The following is a 22815-nucleotide window of genomic DNA, read 5'->3' on the forward strand; positions in this document are numbered from 1 at the left end:
TATAGTTTCATAAAAATCAAGAATACTTCCAAGTTTGCAAGTCTACTTCCAAGCTTTCTAATCCATTCCAAGTAATCATCTAAGATCAAGGAACCTTTGTTATTTACAGTAGGTTATCTTTCTAATTCAAGGTAATATTCATATTCAAACTTTGATTCAATTTCTACAACTATAACAATCTTATTTCGAGTGAAAATCTTACTTGAACTGTTTTCGTGTCATGATTCTGCTTCAAGAACTTTCAAGCCATTCAAGGATCCTTTGAAGCTAGATCCATTTTTCTCATTTCCAGTAGTTTTATCCAGAAAGCTTGAGGTAGTAATGATGTTCATAACATCATTCAATTCATACATATAAAGCTATCTTATTCGAAGGTTTAAACTTGTAATCACTAGAACATAGTTTAGTTAATTCTAAACTTGTTCGCAAACAAAAGTTAATCCTTCTAACTTGACTTTTAAAATCAACTAAACACATGTTCTATATCTATATAATATGCTAACTTAATAATTTAAAACCTGGAAACACGATGAACACCATAAAATCGGATATACGCCGTCGTAGTGAACCCGGGGGCTGTTTTGGTTTGGATAATTAAAAATTATGATAAACTTTGATTTAAAAGTTGTTCTTCTGGGAAAATGATTTTTCATATGAACATGAAACTATATCCAAAAATCTTGGTTAAACTCAAAGTGAAAGTATGTTTGTCAAAATGGTCATCAAGATGTCGTTCTTTCGACAAAAATGACTACCTCTTTAGTAATTGACATGTAACTTAAATTTCTGACTATAAACCTATACTTTTTATGTTTGGATTCTTAAATTAGAGTTTAATATGGAACCATATCAATTTTATTCACTCAAAACGGATTTAAAATGAAGAAGTTATGGGTAAAACAAGATTGGATATTTTTGATCTTTTTAGCTATGGAAAATGTTTAACAAATCTATACAAATCATATCCTAACTAACTTATATTGTATTATATATGTATTCTAATATATTATGTAATCTTGGGATACCATAGACACTTATATAAATGTTTTGACATATCATATCAACCCATGTATATATATTATTTGAAACAACCATAGACACTCTATATGCAGTAATGTTGGAGTTAGCTATACAGGGTTGAGGTTGATTCCAAAAATATATATACTTTGAGTTGTGATCTAGCCTGAGACGTGTATACACTGGGTCGTGGATTGATTCAAGATAATATATATCGATTTATTTATGTACATCTAACTGTGGACAACTAGTTGTAGGTTACTAACGAGGACAGCTGACTTAATACACTCAAATCTTTAAAACATAATAAAAATGATTGTAATTATATTTTGATCATACTTTGATATATATGTACATATTTGTATAGGTTCGTGAATCGATCCGTGGCCAAGTCTTATTTCCGAGGAAGGAAATATCTGTGAAAGTGAGTTATAGTCCCACTTTTAAAATCTAATATTTTTGGGATGAGAATACATGCAGGTTTTATAAATGATTTACAAAATAGACACAAGTACGTGAAACTACATTCTATGGTTGAATTATCGAAATCGAATATGCCCCTTTTTATTAAGTCTGGTAATCTAAGAATTAGGGAACAGACACCCTAATTGACGCGAATCCTAAAGATAGATCTATTGGGCCTAACAAACCCCATCCAAAGTACCGGATGCTTTAGTACTTCGAAATTTATATCATATCCGAAGGGTGTCCCGGAATGATGGGGATATTCTTATATATGCATCTTGTCATTGTCGGTTACCAGGTGTTCACCATATGAATGATTTTTATATCTATGTATGGGATGTGTATTGAAATATGAAATCTTGTGGTCTATTGTTACGATTTGATATATATAGGTTAAACCTATAACTCACCAAAATTTTTGTTGACATTTAAAGCATGTTTATTCTCAGGTGAATACTAAGAGCTTCCGCTGTTGCATACTAAAATAAGGACAAGATTTGGAGTCCATGTTTGTATGATATTGTGTAAAAACTGCATTCAAGAAACATATGTCGATGTAATATATTTCTATTGTAAACCATTATATAATGGTCGTGTGTAAACAGTATATTTTAGATTATCATTATTTGATAATGTACGTAATGTTTTTAAAACCTTTATTGATAAAATAAAGGTTATGGTTGTTTTAAAAATGAATGCAGTCTTTGAAAAACGTCTCATATAGAGGTCAAAACCTCGCAACGAAATCAATTAATATGGAACATTTATAATCAATATGAATGGGATATTTCAATTACCGCCATCACAAGTCCACGTTGCCACCACCTACTCCAATTGCTTTATTATTGCTGCCATTCTTCTGTTTCACTCAACAAACACACCTGTTACTTCATGTTACCATTCAAGCAATCACAAAACAAACCTAATTCCTAAAATACAAACAATTTCATAATCAAATAAAATAATTGTAATTTACAATTCAATCAGACTAATAAGATCCATAGAATTCGATTAAATTAAAGGTGAATCGAATTACTTACATAAATCCTTAATCGAATATTGATCGCCATAGCGTGATTATGGATTCGGATTTGTGCCTGTGATGATTTGATGAGGATGATTATTAAGGATGAACGATGATAGGGTTATGATAATGATAGTAAAGATTATGATGATGAAAATTGATGCAATACCTGTAATTATACGCTACCGTGATTGTTGAATTCTTCATAGTTGAATCCACCAATTACTACTTCGATTTATCTGTTGTTACTCGATGATGATGATGAATCGACGAATTACGGATTTTCACTTGATTAACTATTGATTAATGAATCGAAGAACACTTGAATCTTGAAACTTTCTCTCCTGCTTGTTGTCTGCTATTTCGATCTATTTGAACCGACAACCGAAACATATACGGTGTACAAATGAACCTGGTAACCCGATTTGTGTATTGGGCCAATTGCTTTGGTTGGGCCTTTAATGGACTGGATGCTAAAACCAGAAACTAATTTGGTATATTATTTATATTTAGTATATTATTATTATTACAATTATTATTATTATTATTATTATTATTATTATTATTATTATTATTATTATTATTATTATTATTATTATTATTATTATTATTATTATTATTATTATTATTATGAATATTACTAAGTATTATAAATATATAGATTGAAGATTTTGGATAATATTAATTTTGTCATTATTATTATTAGTAATATCATTATTAGTATTAAAACAAGTATTATTATTATCATTATTATTATTACTATTATTAACATAAGTACTAATATTAATGATACTATCATTATCATTATTAGTATTGTTATTATTAAAAATTATTATTTTTACAACTATATTATTATTATTATTATTATTATTATTATTATTATTATTATTATTATTATTATTATTATTACTATTATTGTTATTTCTACTACTAGTATCATTATTATTATTATTACAACAATATTATTATTAAAAGAATCATTATTAGTAAAACTATTATTTTATCAATATTATATCTAATTATTAGTATTATTATCTTTATTTTAGTATAATTATAATTACTAACTTTACAAACAAAAGAGAATTATATATAAAAAGTATATTACATACTATATTTTTAAATGAAATGTTATTAACTATAATAATAACTAAATTACATACAGTGTATAAAAATATTTTAAGATATTATAAGTAATAATATAAACACATATATAAATATAAATATTAACTTTAATACATTATATATACATAACAATAAGTTACAATTTACTAATATATTATAATAAGTATATATACAACTTTGTTCGATTACAATTATATGTATTAATATATCCACAAATGATTTAGGTTCGTGAATCCGAGGTCAACCCTACACTTGTTAAATGACGTCATATGTATTTTTACTACAAAATACAGTATGGTGAGTTCATTTGATTCCCTTTTACTCTTTACATTTTTGGGACTGAGAATACATGCGCTATTTTACAACTGCTTTATTAAATGCTTTTGAAATATATTTTGAACTGCGAATACATGAAATGCTTTTATAAATGTTTGACGAGATAGACACAAGCAAAACATTCCTCGAATGAATTATTATGCAGACGGAAGTTCTGTGGATTATTATTGAATTAGTTGGACGTTATAATTTCCACTCATTATTGTGAATATTTCCCCTGATTATTATTGCTTGGTAACCTAAGAATTAGAATCGGGTATGGCCCTAATTCACGCGAATCCTAAAGGTAGCTACCGGGTTTAACACCCCCACCCAAAATGTTCACTAGACGGAAGGGCTAGTGGGCGTGGTGTTTAGTACTTCGAAGTTTATATGATTATTATACAGATGAGATGTTCTGTTTTGGGGATATTATTATGCGCATTATATGTTAAGGTCGGTTACCAAGCCAAGCTATGAAAGCAATGAAAAATGAATGTTATGTATCGAGAGAATGATTTTATACACAGGTTATGTGTATGTTATTTTTGTGCACTAGATATGTGTACGGTTACTAAGATTTATGAAAATGGTTTCGTACACGAGAAATGTGTACTGTATTTAAAAGATATCGCATGTACATTACAGGTGGGTATAGGATTCGGGATCATTTGTAACATACACATTTAAATCTTGTGGTCTATCAAAAGTACTGAATTTTATTGTTTACGATAAACCTATGAACTCACCAACCTTTTGGTTGACACTTGAAAGCATGTTTATTCTCAGTTATGAAAGAAATATTCCGTTGTGCATTTGCTCATTTTAGAGATATTACTTGGAGTCATTCATGACATATTTCAAAAGACGTTGCATTCTAGTCGTCGAGTTCATCAAGATTATTATTAAGTCAATTATAGTTGGATATATTATGAAATGGTATGCATGTCGTCAACTTTCGATGTAAAGAAAGATTGTCTTTTAAAAACGAATGCAATGTTTGTAAAATGTATCATATAGAGGTCAAGTACCTCGTGATGTAACCAAATGTGATGTATTCGTCCAGATGGATTAGGACGGGTCATGAAAGTTAGTATCAGAGCGGTGGTCTTAGCGAACCAGGTCTTGCATTAGTGTATCTAACTAGTAGTTGTTAGGATGCATTAATGAGTCTGGACTTCGACCGTGTCTGCATGTCAAAAAGTTTTGCTTATCATTCGTGTCGAAAATCATCTACTTATTATCCTTAGGAAATTACCTGCTTATCATTCCTAGTCTAGACACATCTTACTACATTGATTGCATGAATAGTGTATAGACAAAATTCATATCTTAGCGTATATGTTATTGTTACCTTTGCCTGACAGCTTCCGTAGATTCCTCCGTAACTTATGGGATTTTAGTATGATATATGCATATGTAAATTATGTATTGTAGGGTACTAATCTACATCCTATAATCTATTTCTTATCAAAAATCCTTCATTTGATCGTATGATATGAATCCCTCAACCAGTTCGAATTCCTCAGATTCCTACAGTTATTCCGACACGGATATTCACCTAAGCTCCGGAAGCAGCGTCACCAGAATGAATCAACCAATCATCTAACCCCAATTCATCTGATGGGTTCGTAGTCGACTTAAACAATGGAGACGCGAAGAAGGCGATCCCTTCCACCAACCGAATTCACCTCTTGGAGAAGAACCTGAAGCACTTACCGGAGAACCTATCCGAAACACCATTTTCAGCCTCATCTCCAGAGTAGCTTGACACGATTATATTCTATCCACAATTCTAAACCTTATTCATCTGCTCGTCCCGACCGACAATCATCCCGGAATAATAGAAGAAGTCAACGAACTTCGCGCTCGAGTAATAAATTTGGAGAATATGGTGCAAAATTTACCAGCTTCAGCAACATCACTGGCACCAACAGTACCATCAATAACAGCACCAGTACCATCAACAATCCATGCCTCGACGTCTCATTCTATACCTCGAGTATAATCATCGTTCTGCGTATCGTTCTACATCATTTATCCTCGTTCGACATGGCGATTATGTAATCTCTAAAGTTTTGGAGATTATTCATTCCAGTTCCAACCAAAAATCAGATGAGATTAATATTATATTAACTCATTAAATCCATGATTACATCTGAAGAAAATATATATGTATATATATTTTCATAAAGATTGTAATTAAAAATTCTTTTGTACAAACTGTTAATGGTGAAAATATTTTAACGGGTAGGTAATACCCGAGAAATATTTAGATTTCACATTAATAAGTTACACTGTATATTCTTCGAATCTGATTCAACAGTCATTTACTATCCTACTTACATCCACAGATATACGTATCTGTTTACCGCAGAATAACCATTTTCCTTCAATTTCATATTTGAATTTTGACCTATCAGAATCCAACGAGTGGCATAATGAAGAAAACATTTGACAAAATAAAATTTGTTAGACACAAACAAATTAACTATGAGAAAATTTGTTAAGAAACCACGCTAACGAAATCTTAGCTAACTGTTCCTAGCTAACTGTTAATTCCGTATTACATTTTATTTATCGCAATTTAATTATCACAATTTTAATTCTCGCAATTTTATTTATCGTCATTTAATTTCTGTTATTTATTTTACGCACTTTATTTATTGTCATTTAAATACTGTTATTTATGCATTTTAAATATCGGGACACGTATACAAGGTTTTGACATATCATATCGACACATCTATATATATTATTTGGAATCACCATAGACACTCTATATGCAGTAATGATAGAGTTAGCTATACAGGGTTGAGGTTGATTTTTAAATAATATATATACTTTGAGTTGTGATCGAGTCTGAGACATGTACACGGGTCACGATACGTATTAATTAATTCGAATATTATATATTAAACTATATATGAATTATTGGACTGTTAACTGTGGACTATCGACCGTGGACTACCAACATTGGACAATTAAAATGAATTAAAATATTGATTATAACATATGAAACTAAACAATTCTTCAAGTTTGCCACTTGATTTCATCTTAAACCTTATTTGTATCTTGATGATTACAATCTGCGTTCAAACCTTTCATGATTCTTGAAAACACCTCGATCGAAAGAATGAACCAACCGCACTTCATCTACGGAAGAAAAGATTGATACATATAGTTATGCACCTGAAAACACTCAGAACCTGAGTAAACATTTAAAACGTATATGTGCTAGCTCCTTTGGCATAGTTATCACCAAAAAAAAATAACTTTGCAATCCCTTTCCAAATTAGCCAATTTTGTCACAGCTCCAGCAAGTTAATTTCGACTTTTCGTTCGAAACAACCTCATTATAACCTTGAAATATATGTGTGCTCTTTTATTATTACCAGAGAACCTTTTATATTCCACCATATTACCATCAGCATTTAATCATCTAAAAACACAATTCTCTTGAAACCACCTCGGATTGATAACTGATGATTCAGATATCGTAGCATTAAATGCAGAGGAAACAGAAAAATTGTAGATGGTCTAAACGTCCAAAAGTTTGATGATAAAGAAGGAAGTGTTAGGAACGCTCGATAGAAAATTTAGTACTGGAGAACAGATTGAGTAAACCATGAAGAAGACCAAGGCCAAATACAAGGACCATACCATATATTCAAAGAATCCAGGTAATTCTGGATCCGATGAAACCTTCAACGAATATCTTGCTCCGTACTCATGTTAAAATCTTGCGAAAAATCTTTCTTCATCAACCATCGGACTTAGAAATTCCAAAATATCGTCATAAATATCTTCGATATTTCTGAAGATATTTTCATAAATATTCTCGTCCGAAATTATTTATCTCTCCGTGCTATCTATATAACATCATAAAGGAAACTACTTTAGTTTCTAAAATTCTTTAAAATTTGAGATTTAATTATGAATGATTTTGAAGTAGTGTTGGAAATTGATGCATGAGTTAGTATAATATAATGACACTTGATCAACGTGGTTATATTACAGTAAGTCATGCTGAGTTTCTAATGAAACATGATGATTCACAGACCATAACATTATCATGTGCCATGTTACACGACTCTTACATTCTATCTAATTTCTAAACATATCAAGAACATATTTTCTTGATAGTTCTATCTTTTTTCTTGAATTCTGGTAATTTAACCAATCAAGATCATGCTATTATGATTTCCTTCTTAGAACATTAGTCATGTTCATTCGAAACTTCATACCTGCGAATTCTGGACTATTATTCGTTTGACTTAAAGCCGAGAATAGAAAACAAAAGGATGGAACTCCAAAATATAAAGGAAACGAAGGGAGTAGATTTATAGTGACATATCAGACGGAGCAATCAAGACAAATCATCGCATTTAACCAAAGAGGATTCTAATTTCCTTAATTACCTGAGAACCAAATCTTATTACAAAGATTTCCTCTAAATCCCTTGAATTCCGGAATTCAACCAAGACAACGTTAAAAGTTAAGACGCACCTTATTTTCTAAAATCAACTGTGACTACATCAAAAGTTAAGACGAACCTTTATTTCCTCATTCCACTATTTTGTGATAGTTTCATTCGAACTCTTCGAATAATCGAATTATTTTATCCTTATTACTTAATGGTAATAAAACTCTATTTATCAACTCATATGAGTCATAAAAACATACTTATTGTCAGCCATGATGATCCCACTCAAATTTCGGGACGAAATTTCGTTAACGGGTAGGTACTGTGACGACCCGGGAATTTTCGACCAAATTTAAACTTAATCTTTTTATAATTCCGAAACGATAAGAAAAGTCTGTAATGTTGAGTCTCAAAAATTTTGGAAACTATGTTCATATATTCAAATTACCCTTTGACTATTTCCGACGATTCACGAACAACTATTTGTAAATAGATATGTATATATTTAAATAAATATATATATATGATTTGAAATATAACTTATGATGTAATTGTTAGAAATTAATTATGTAAAAAATAATAATTATTATTTAAAACATATCTATATACAAATAAAGTATACTAAAAATAAATATTAAATAATTATAATACTCAATGATTTTCCGATTGATATTAAGCAAGTTAAATTCAAACTGATATTATTTTAAAATAAACGGTGATCCGAAAATGAATTAAATAAATTATAGACTTATTAAAAATGCATTTAGGAGTTATTTGTTTATTTCTTTATGCACAACTGAAGAACAAGATATTTAATATCTACTACTGTTTTGTGGTTTTATACCATTTTAACATTTAATATGCAAATTGCATATAAATCTCCTTTTTGCTTCCACACAACCCCATGACCAAACCATCCAATTTTTCTTTTCCTACTTTCTAATTACTAAGTGACATACACACTCAAATCAACTCCTTTATATCTTTTTCTTCTCACCTTTAAACTATGCATTAAGTTGAATTTAGTTAAACGTATATAGATATAATTCATCATAACCAAACATAAAATTCATCATCATTCAATCATGAATGAGCCACCTACTGACCCTACTAGGACTAACAACTTTGAGAATTTTTCTCCTCTCAAATCGAAGTGCTTTAATTCTGATGTACATGTTGATGTAAAAGAAAATTATCCACAATATGTTTACTAGTTTGTTAGCCATCACTATCTATCATTTTCTATCTCTATATTTTCCCATCAATTGATAAATCACTTGTCTTCTATATTATCCTTTCTGTTAAACTCATCTATCAATCTATTTACTTTATCTATATATAACATATATACATATACAAGTGCAGAGATCAAAACTAAGACATATAACACCTCACCACTCTTATTCCTCCTCCTTATCCATATAAACTGCCACCATCATCAATTTAAACCATTATAACCCACTAGATGATCACCACCACCGAATCAAACACCACCATCAAGTACTCGTTCTCCTGTTCTGTTTATGCTCCAATAGTAAACCAACAAGACAGGTTAAAATGTACAGCTACTGTTTCACTCCTGATGCCCGTTTGTTTTCTGATTCTGTATGCAGCCGTTTACCACTAATCGAATCTTTCCCGACTAACACTTAGAGCCGAACCCGAACTTCCATTCGAATCTTTCCTACGAATACCTTCGCTAAGAATCAAATTCGGGATTCCTTCAAAAGTTAATTTAGTAGTTCCGGTTGAACCACTAACCGCCGTAACCGTACCGGCCCACCTCTCGGGCAATGAAGATAGCAAAACCAATGCCTCAAGCTCATCATCGAATTTAATATTCACCGACTTCAAACGAGTCAAAATCAAATTAAATTCGTTAACATGATCCGCCGCCCAGGAATCCTCCATCATCCTAGCATTCACCAATTGTCGAATCAATAAAACTTTATTCAAAGCGGATGGCTTTTCATACATGTTAGATAAAGCCGCAAGCAATCCTGCCATTGTGGTTTCACCCACGATGTTGTAAGCAACGTTCTTGGCCAGAGAAAGTCGAACAACTCCTAGGGCTTGCCTATCCAACAACTCCCACTCGCCTTGAGTCATCTCTTCCGGTTTAACACCCTTCAACGGTTGGTAAAGCTTCTTTTGATAGAGCACATCTTCAATTTGCATCTTCCAAAAGCAAAAACCATTCCCAACAAAGTTATCAATCTTTACATCACTCTTTTCCGCCATTGTTCCCGTGAAACCGAACCGAAGCTCTTGATACCACTTGTTAGGAATGAAGCACGTGAGCCCAAACAAGACTTGATAACCCAAGGTTATCAAACCCACTTTCAATAAACGAAAATAGTTGATGTATACGAAGAAACTAGCAAAAACGATAAAGACAAGAGAATTTAACGAGGTTATATGTAATCACGAATGATTACTTTAATCCTCGGCCACCAAAGAGAGTTCTTTATTGATAAAATTCATGGATACATGTATGGGTTACAATAAGATGCTTAAATAGGCAAAACTCAATAAGGAAATAGCTTTGGGAACAAGAAAACGCGTTTTTGGAAACTTGCCCGTCAGGCATAGTCGCGCCACGCCCAAAGAGGGCCGCGCCATGGCTCCACTGCAAAATCCAAAACAGTAGCTTTCTCGACTTGACCTCTTGTTCTTGCTCTAGGTCACGTCGCGCATAGGATAGGCCCGCGGCGCACCTCCACCGGTAAACCGAATTCTTGTTTAACTCGCTTTCACACTCCAACATTGTTCCCCTAGACATGAAAGTCTTATGCTCCACCTCAAATTGATCTTTTAAGCTCCCCCTTAACTAATGAATTACCCAAGCTCTCCCTTATAATATTCGTCAAATTAAACAAACTTAGAGAAGAATGGTTGGCAAACTCTGGTTCAATAAAGTCTCAAGTTTGGCTACAGATAAAGAAGAACCATTTGTAAATGTCAATGAAGAAGATAGTGATTTCCTCGACATATTGATTATGGTTTGAAGGGAGAATGTGTTTATAAACTTGGGTTCATGGTCGGACAAAGAGCTAATCGTATTTGCGGTAGATGACGATGTTGGTGTCGAAACGTTTGTCGGGGAAAGGGACGAATGAACTTGGAAGAAACCTTTTTCTATCCATGTTTTCTAATATACTGGTGTTTCTTTTGACATTGGTGTTTTCTTTGGGGTCTTATTTCTAGTTTTCTGGTTGCTTTGTACCACCATTCTTGGTTTAATAGAAAGTGACTCGGTCATAAATGTGACAACCCGGGAATTTCCGACCAAATTTAAACTTAATCTTTATATAATTCCGACACGATAAGCAAAGTCTGTAATGTTGAGTCTCGAAAATTTTGGAAACTATGTTCGTATATTCAAATTACCCTTTGACTATTTCCGACGATTCACGAACAACTATTTGTAAATAGATATGTATATATTTAAATAAATATATATATGATTTGAAATATAACTTATGATGTAATTGTTAGAAATTAATTATGTAAAAAATAATAATTATTATTTAAAACATATCTATATACAAATAAAGTATACTAAAAATAAATATTAAATAATTATAATACTCATTGATTTTCCGATTGATATTAAGCAAGTTAAATTCAAACTGATATTATTTTAAAATAAACGATGATCCGAAAATGAATTAAATAAATTATAGACTTATTAAAAATGCATTTAGGAGCTATTTGTTTATTTCTTTATGCACAACTGATGTACAAGATATTTAATATCTACTACTGTTTTGTGGTTTTATACCATTTTAACATTTAATATGCAAATTGCATATAAATCTCCTTTTTGCTTCCACACAACCCCACGATCAAACCATCCAATTTTTCTTTTCCTACTTTCTAATTACTAAGTGACATACACACTCAAATCAACTCCTTTATGTCTTTTTCTTCTCACCTTTAAACTATGCATTAAGTTGAATTTAGTTAAACATATATAGATATAATTCATCATAACCAAACATAAAATTCATCATCATTCAATCATGAATGAGCCACCTACTGACCCTACTAGGACTAACAACTTTGAGAATTTTTCTCCTCTCAAATCGAAGTGCTTTAATTCTGATGTACATGTTGATGTAAAAGAAAATTATCCACAATATGTTTACTAGTTTGTTAGCCATCACTATCTATCATTTTCTATCTCTATATTTTCCCATCAATTGATAAATCACTTGTCTTCTATATTATCCTTTCTGTTAAACTCATCTATCAATCTATTTACTTTATCTATATATAACATATATACATATACAAGTGCAGAGATCAAAACTAAGACATATAACACCTCACCACTCTTATTCCTCCTCCTTATCCATATAAACCGCCACCATCATCAATTTAAACCATTACAACCCACTAGATGATCACCACCACCGAATCAAACACCACCATCAAGTACTCGTTCTCCTGTTCTGTTTCTGCTCCAATAGTAAACCAACAAGACAGGTTAAAATGTACAGCTACTGTTTCACTCCTAATGCCCGTTTGTTTTCTGATTCTGTATGCAGCCGTTTACCACTAACCGAATCTTTCCTGACTAACACTTAGAGCCGAACCCGAACTTCCATTCGAATCTTTCCTACGAATACCTTCGCTAAGAATCAAATCCCGGATTCCTTCAAAAGTTAATTTAGTAGTTCCGGTTGAACCACTAACCGCCATAACCGTACCGGCCCAACTCTCGGGCAATGAAGATAGCAAAACCAATGCCTCAAGCTCATCATCGAATTTAATATTCACCGACTTCAAATGAGTCAAAATCAAATTAAATTCGTTAACATGATCCACCGCCGAGGAATCCTCCATCATCCTAGCATTCACCAATTGTCGAATCAATAAAACTTTATTCAAAGCGGATGGCTTTTCATACATGTTAGATAAAGCCGCAAGCAATCCTGCCGTTGTGGTTTCACCCACGATGTTGTAAGCAACGTTCTTGGCCAGAGAAAGTCGAACAACTCCTAGGGCTTGCCTATCCAACAACTCCCACTCGCCTTGAGTCATCTCTTCCGGTTTAACACCCTTCAACAGTTGGTAAAGCTTCTTTTGATAGAGCACATCTTCAATTTGCATCTTCCAAAAGCAAAAACCATTCCCAACAAAGTTATCAATCTTTACATCACTCTTTTCCGCCATTGTTCCCGTGAAACCGAACCGAAGCTCTTGATACCACTTGTTAGGAATGAAGCACGTGAGCCCTAACAGGACTTGATAACCCTAGGTTATCAAACCCACTTTCAATAAACGAAAATAGTTGATGTATACAAAGAAACTAGCAAAAACGATAAAGACAAGAGAATTTAACGAGGTTATATGTAATCACGAATGATTACTTTAATCCTCGGCCACCAAATAGAGTTCTTTATTGATAAAATTCATGGATACATGTATGGGTTACAATAAGATGCTTAAATAGGCAAAACTCAATACGGAAATAGCTTTGGGAACAAGAAAACGCGTTTTTACAAACTTGCCCGTCAGGCATAGTCGCGCCACGCCCAAAGAGGGCCGCGCCATGGCTCCACTGCAAAATCCAAAACAGTAGCTTTCTCGACTTGACCTCTTGTTCTTGCTCTAGGTCACGTCGCGCATAGGATAGGCCGCGGCGCGCTTCCACCGGTAAACCGAATTCTTGTTTAACTCGCTTCGCACTCCAACATTGTTCCCCTAGACATGAAAGTCTTATGCTCCACCTCAAATTGATCTTTTAAGCTCCCCCTTAACTAATGAATTACCCAAGCTCTCCCTTATAATATTCGTCAAATTAAACAAACTTAGAGAAGAATGGTTGACAAACTCTGGTTCAATAAAGTCTCAAGTTTGGCTACAGATAAAGAAGAACCATTTGTAAATGTCAATGAAAAAGATAGTGATTTCCTCGACATAGTGATTATGGTTTGAAGGGAGAATGTGTTTATAAACTTGGGTTCATGGTCGGACAAAGAGCTAATCGTATTTGCGGTAGATGACGATGTTGGTGTCGAAACGTTTGTCGGGGAAAGGGACGAATGAACTTGGAAGAAACCTTTTTCTATCCATGTTTTCTAATATACTGGTGTTTCTTTTGACATTGGTGTTTTCTTTGGGGTCTTATTTCTAGTTTTCTGGTTGCTTTGTACCACCATTCTTGGTTTAATAGAAAGTGACTCGGTCATAAATGTGACAACCCGGGAATTTCTGACCAAATTTAAACTTAATCTTTATATAATTCCGACACGATAAGCAAAGTCTGTAATGTTGAGTCTCGAAAATTTTGGAAACTATGTTCATATATTCAAATTACCCTTTGACTATTTCCGACGATTCAGAAACAACTATTTGTAAATAGATATGTATATATTTAAATAAATATATATATGATTTGAAATATAACTTATGATGTAATTGTTAGAAATTAATTATGTAAAAAATAATAATTATTATTTAAAACATATCTATATACAAATAAAGTATACTAAAAATAAATATTAAATAATTATAATACTCATTGATTTTCCGATTGATATTAAGCAAGTTAAATTCAAACTGATATTATTTTAAAATAAACAATGATCCGAAAATGAATTAAATAAATTATAGACTTATTAAAAATGCATTTAGGAGCTATTTGTTTATTTCTTTATGCACAACTGAAGTACAAGATATTTAATATCTACTACTGTTTTGTGGTTTTATACCATTTTAACATTTAATATGCAAATTGCATATAAATCTCCTTTTTGCTTCCACACAACCCCACGACCAAACCATCCAATTTTTCTTTTCCTACTTTCTAATTACTAAGTGACATACACACTCAAATCAACTCCTTTATGTCTTTTTCTTCTCACCTTTAAACTATGCATTAAGTTGAATTTAGTTAAACGTATATAGATATAATTCATCATAACCAAACATAAAATTCATCATCATTCAATCATGAATGAGCCACCTACTGACCCTACTAGGACTAACAACTTTGAGAATTTTTCTCCTCTCAAATCGAAGTGCTTTAATTCTGATGTACATGTTGATGTAAAAGAAAATTATCCACATTATGTTTACTAGTTTGTTAGCCATCACTATCTATCATTTTCTATCTTTATATTTTCCCATCAATTGATAAATCACTTGTCTTCTATATTATCCTTTCTGTTAAACTCATCTATCAATCTATTTACTTTATCTATATATAACATATATACATATACAAGTGCAGAGATCAAAACTAAGACATATAACACCTCACCACTCTTATTCCTCCTCCTTATCCATATAAACCGCCACCATCATCAATTTAAACCATTACAACCCACTAGATGATCAACACCATCGAATCAAACACCACCATCAAGTACTCGTTCTTCTGTTCTGTTTCTGCTCCAATAGTAAACCAACAAGACAGGTTAAAACGTACAGCTACTGTTTCACTCCTGATGCCTGTTTGTTTTTTGATTCTGTATGCAGCCGTTTACCACCAAACAAACTCTGTATACAGCTTATGTTTTACTGCCCTAAACCACCATCTATTGCCACATGCTCAATCCTTTCACAAACCCAAGACAACCATCACCATTAAATACCATCATCATCTCATACCCGAACCATAAACTCTTCATATCGAGATATTAGACAAACTCTCACCTTCTGATCATCTTTGTTGCCATGATCAAAAACTATCATTAAACATCATTCAATACATGTTAACAACTAACTATCAATAATTGATATTAGCATTGAATGGTGACACACCTTGAATCAATTTCCCACTCTTCGAAGATTATTTAACTTGGAACAACGATTGGCGATCCATAAGTAAGACAAAATTCAAAGACTGTTTAATATATCCTCATTTAGAAATGTAATTCGATTTACCTGTGGACCATGAACTAAACAATCTCACCACTTCTAATTTGGCAATAGCAAAATAAAATGAGTAGCTAAACAAATTCGATTTAGACCTTTGGATCCTACCATTAGAATAACTGAATTACCTACGACTGCTACAGTCTCTGTCTTGCACCACCGATAATCAAACCATCATCAAAAATGAACCAAAAATCAAATTTCACCATCACAAGTCCACGTTGCCACCACCTACTCCAATTGCTTTATTATTGCTGCCATTCTTCTGTTTCACTCAACAAACACACCTGTTACTTCATGTTACCATTCAAGCAATCACAAAACAAACCTAGTTCCTAAAATACAAACAATTTCATAATCAAATAAAAGAATTGTAATTTACAATTCAATCAGACTAATAAGATCCATAGAATTCGATTAAATTAAATGTGAATCGAATTACTTACATAAATCTTTAATCGAATATTGATCGCCATAGCTTGATTATGGATTCGGAGTTGTGCCTGTGATGATTTGATGAGGATGATTATTAAGGATGAACGATGATAGGGTTATGATAATGATAGTAAAGATTATGATGATGAAAATTGATGCAATACCTGTAATTATACGCTACCGTGATTGTTGAATTCTTCATAGTTGAATACACCAATTACTACTTCGATTTATCTGTTGTTACTCGATGATGATGATGAATCGATGAATTACGGATTTTCACTTGATTAACTATTGATTAATGAATCGAAGAACACTTGAATCTTGAAACTTTCTCTCCTGCTTGTTGTCTGCTATTTCGATCTATTTGAACCGACAACCGAAACATATACGGTGTACAAATGAACCTGGTAACCCGATTTGTGTATTGGGCCGATTGCTTTGGTTGGGCCTTTAATGGACTGGATGCTGAAACCAGAAACTGATTTGGTATATTATTTATATTTAGTATATTATTATTATTACAATTATTATTATTATTATTATTATTATTATTATTATTATTATTATTATTATTATTATTATTATTATTATTATTATGAATATTACTAAGTATTATAAATATATAGATTGAAGATTTTGGATAATATTAATTTTGTCATTATTATTATTAGTAATATCATTATTAGTTTCAAAACAAGTATTATTATTATTATCATTATTATTATTACTATTATTAACATAAGTACTAATATTAATAATACTATCATTATCATTATTAGTATTGTTATTATTAAAAATTATTATTTTTACAACTATATTATTATTATTATTATTATTATTATTACTATTATTGTTATTTCTACTACTAGTATCATTATTATTATTATTACAACAATATTATTATTAAAAGAATCATTATCAGTAAAACTATTATTTTATCAATATTATATCTAATTATTAGTATTATTATCTTTATTTTAGTATAATTATAATTACTAACTTTACAAACAAAAGAGAATTATATATAAAAAGTATATTACATACTATATTTTTAAATGAAATGTTATTAACTATAATAATAACTAAATTACATACAGTGTATAAAAATATTTTAAGATATTATAAGTAATAATATAAACACATATATAAATATAAATATTAACTTTAATACATTATATATACATAATAATAAGTTACAATTTACTAATAAATTATAATAAGTATATATACAACTTTGGTCGATTACAATTATATGTATTAATATATCCACAAATAATTTAGGTTCGTGAATCCGAGGTCAACCCTACACTTGTTAAATGACGTCATATGTATTTTTACTACAAAATACAGTATGGTGAGTTCATTTGATTCCCTTTTACTCTTTACATTTTTGGGACTGAGAATACATGTGCTATTTTACAACTGCTTTATTAAATACTTTTGAAATATATTTTGAACTGCGAATACATGAAATGCTTTTATAAATGCTTGACGAGATAGACACAAGCAAAACATTCCTCGAATGAATTATTATGCAGACGGAAGTTCTGTGGATTATTATTGAATTAGTTGGACGTTATAATTGCCACTAATTGTTGTGAATATTTTCCCTGATTATTATTGCTTGGTAACCTAAGAATTAGAATCGGGTATGGCCCTAATTCACGCGAATCCTAAAGGTAGCTACCGGGTTTAACACCCCCACCCAGAATGTTCACTAGACGGAAGGGCTAGTGGGCGTGGTGTTTAGTACTTCGAAGTTTATATGATTATTATACAGACGAGATGTTCTGTTTTGGGGATATTATTATGCTCATTATATGTTAAGGTCGGTTACCAAGCCAAGCTATGAAAGCAATGAAAAATGAATGTTATGTATCGAGAGAATGATTTTATACACAGGTTATGTGTATGTTATTTTTGTGCACTAGATATGTGTACGGTTACTAAGATTTATGAAAATGGTTTCGTACACGAGAAAGGTGTACTGTATTTAAAAGATATCGCATGTACATTACAGGTGGGTATAGGATTCGGGCCCATTTGTACCATGCACATTTAAATCTTGTGGTCTATCAAAAGTACTGAATTTTATTGTTTACGATAAACCTATGAACTCACCAACCTTTTGGTTGACACTTGAAAGCATGTTTATTCTCAGGTATGAAAGAAATCTTCCGCTGTGCATTTGCTCATTTTAGAGATATTACTTGGAGTCATTCATGACATATTTCAAAAGACGTTGCATTCGAGTCGTCGAGTTCATCAAGATTAATATTAAGTCAATTATAGTTGGATATATTATGAAATGGTATGCATGTCGTCAACTTTCGATGTAAAGAAAGATTGTCTTTTAAAAACGAATGCAATGTTTGTAAAATATATCATATAGAGGTCAAATACCTCGCGATGTAACCAAATGTGATGTATTCGTCCAGATGGATTAGGACGGGTCATGAAAATAAAGTACTTGATCGTTGATAATGACGTGGATTTGGATAAAACTTTGAATATGGGCTTTATCTTCTTTGGTGACACATATTTTGAAAATGGATTGCTTTTATTAAAAACATGTTTATCAGTTTTGGTCTGGTTATACCTCGATCAGTAGGAGAAATCAAACTATATTGATATAACACGAATAATCATTATTCTTTAGGGATTTATATTTATTGGGTTTAGAAAGGTCTTAAGGCTAGTCAAAATCTTTGTGACATAATATGAGGCCTTGGAGGTTTGAACAAATTGTGTTTTTGACTCCGGAGAAATGAGATGTTGTTTTTCTTTTGAATAATCAACTTTTTCATTGAGAACTTGATTCTCTTTTTCAAGTTTTTATATTTTGGAAGACATGTGTTGTTAATGAATCTTATAAACAGACAAGTTGTCTTCCAGTTATTTCTCTAATATGTTAAACATCAAGCTGATTAAGCGAACACTTATCGTGCAACGCATTATTTTCATTTTCAAGCATAACTAGTTGTTTGTTCAAATCATTAACTTGCATTTTATGAAACTCATTTGAAGATTTGAAAACCTCATACTCCATATTAAACACTTGACACACCATTTCGGGTTTCAAATGGTGTTTAGTTTCGACAGTTTGAGTACGCTTGAATAATACACATTGATCTTTCATAGATGCATTATCTTTCTCTAAACCATGAACAAATTTTCTCAAGTCCTTAACTTCAAATCTAAGGCCATTGACGAAGGCATCCTATTTATCTCTCAAGGTTTATCTCGTTTATAAGTCAAACATTTAACCCGAAGGTTTATCTTTTCCTTTTCAATTACATCAATAAACCGTTTATGAACCCTAAGTTCTTCCTAAGCATTTTTGGAAATATATTGTTCGTTTTCTATCTTAGCTTTAGAAATTTTAGGGTGGTGTTCTAAGACATAGTCTGGAGGTATTGCATTAGACGATACATCAGATTTCGAAGAACAAATGGAGCAAACCATCATCCCGAACAATATCTTTCTCCGAAGGCCTAAGATTCCTAATTTAGCTTTGTTATCATTGTGCAATAATTTTGTTTAAAAGCTTTGAAGGTAGAATACACTACAACAATGTCAAACATTTTATTGTAGAAAACTCTGTTATTAGCTAAGTCATAATAATCAGGCACTTTAGACACTGAAGGGTTAAGATTTTCAGAGATATGGAAAACTTGAGAATGTAATGTACCATTTAAGCTTGAAGTTTATGAACAACCAGGGAAGACCTTTCAGCAATTGACTTGAGCTCGTTTATTTTGGTTTGAAGCCTTGGTTTTCTTTCGTTGTATGTCTGAGCTTAAGTCTGCAAAGTCGTGCTGAAGAGTAGACACTTTACGTTGTAATATTTCTTACCCAAACTTTCTTAATGAGAGGAATGAATCCAATTCCTTGATTTCAGCGTTCAACTTTTATAACTCATCATCAACTTCAACTTGACTTGTCACTTTTGAAGATTGATCCGGTAAACATTCTTAGAAATTGGTGATACTTTGTCATTCTAAACCGGTGATGCAGAAACGATTTCGATGAATGGAACCAACAACGTTTGATTGAGTGATGTGACTTTGAAGCTATGCGAATTATCTTTAAGACGTCTCTTATGGAGCTTGACAACGCAAGGAATTTTCAACCGATCATCACACAAACATTTTCCAAAACGGTGCATGCGTTTTTGTTCCGAGTTGGGTGTTGCCAGAGCTGATGTGGGCAAGCACTGCTTGAAAGTCATTAGTTATGACTTAAGAAAGTGATGGAATTAATAACCTGCAAAAGCACATAAAAACATGTGAGACGTCAAAAATATGAGTATTCAGACTAAAATTGATTTTCTAAGTCAAATGGATAAACATATCAGTTTCCCGGTGAAACCTGATAAAACGTAAAATTTCAGGTAAATTAGCACATAAGTCTGTTTCACTCTCTCCCCTCAAAATATGATTCGCGGTGAATCAAATTTTGATAATCGTCACAAAAGGTCCAAATTGAGATCCTCGTGAAAAACTGGTAAAAATAGTTAAATCTGAAAAATTCGCGAAATTCTGAAAATTTTGGTCGAAAGTTGAGTTTTTGATCAAAATCAAATGGTTAAATCTGGTCAACAAAAGTCAAAACCAGTCAAACTTTGGTTAACTTTTAAACTTTGCATTGTTGGTCCTTTTTCTAACTTTGCATTGATGGTCCTTAGATAGAAGGTTAACGGGCTGTTAAGTCACTAAAATGGGTCAAAACCAAACTGAAAGTGGAGGGTGAAAAGTGAAATTTCAGCAAAACTTTGAAAATATGGCAAAAATAACCCTCTACTATTTTGTTTTAAGTGACTATTCAAAAAACATCAAAATATTTCTCAATTGTAATTTGTAATACACAAAAAATTATTTTCCAAATAATTTTATTGTTCAGAATGTTAACAAAAACGCCATTTTCTTCAAAAATATTTTTCCAAAATAAGGTGTCCAAAGTCCAAACGCATTTAAAATTAAAAAGACCCAACTTTTACCAAATGGTCACAACATGCCTTTGATATCAAGTACGTTTTTCAAGGGTAATTTTATAATATTATTATCTCATTTATGTTTTTCAGCTTGTCAGGAAAACTCAAACTCAGATAAGCGAGTTCCAAACACAATCAATCCAAAACCTACTCAGACAAATGCTTCTATTAAGTTTGTATGGCATTTTCGGGAGTATATATATCATATCATCTTACTTAATTACATGTTAAAACATGGAAAGATTAATAATTAATAATCATGGTTATGGTTATCAAAGAGTAACTGATTTATTTATTTTTATTTTTTTGCAAAAATCACAAAAATTGTATTGTATAACAAAGGCACTTTCATCGGAAGATGAAAACGACCAACAATATACAACCTTTCATCTTCTAAGGCCCGTTTGACCACTTTACCATTAACTTTATCGAGACCTTAATTTGAGTTTTTGAAATGAAACGACAGGATGCAATATCATTTTCTTTTTTCGGCACGTAAACTTGTAAGGTGGTGGTGGTACAAAAACGGGACCACAAATTGAATAGACACGAGACTTAAATGTGTAAAGTCGGTTTTTGACGTGTGATATTAACATGGTACAGATATAGTAATGAACTACTAGTTGGGTGCATGCTGTTATCTTGATGACATTCAAAGAATAATAACACATACAATATGACATGTCACCTATAACAAATGTAATATTCATATTCATTTTAAATTATACTGAGCCGTAAATAAATAGAAAAATACTAATGTTGAACTGCAGAGTTGTAGACGATTATTCACGGATCTTAGGTCGCTTGCAAACTATCCTAGAGGCGGAATTCACTAGAATAGAGATAAACCGAGATATGGGTAGTATCGGGATCGAATAAATCAAACCTAGGACAAGAACTAGATTAGATCGACTCCTAAACGATATATTTCGGTGGTATATGGTGTTAGGGTTCTCTGGAGACGAAAAACCAGTCGACTAAGGTAAAAGGGATGAGTAACCCTACAAAAGAGAAACAAACCCGTATATATACTGCAGGTCAGACACTCGGTCGAGTGTCTCTCAGTCGGTCGACTGAGTAACACAGTCGGTCGAGTGTGTACACACACTCGGTCGACTGTGTGTG

This window comes from Rutidosis leptorrhynchoides, chromosome 3 (genome assembly GCF_046630445.1).
Source record: "Rutidosis leptorrhynchoides isolate AG116_Rl617_1_P2 chromosome 3, CSIRO_AGI_Rlap_v1, whole genome shotgun sequence".
NCBI classification, from domain to species: domain Eukaryota; kingdom Viridiplantae; phylum Streptophyta; class Magnoliopsida; order Asterales; family Asteraceae; genus Rutidosis; species Rutidosis leptorrhynchoides.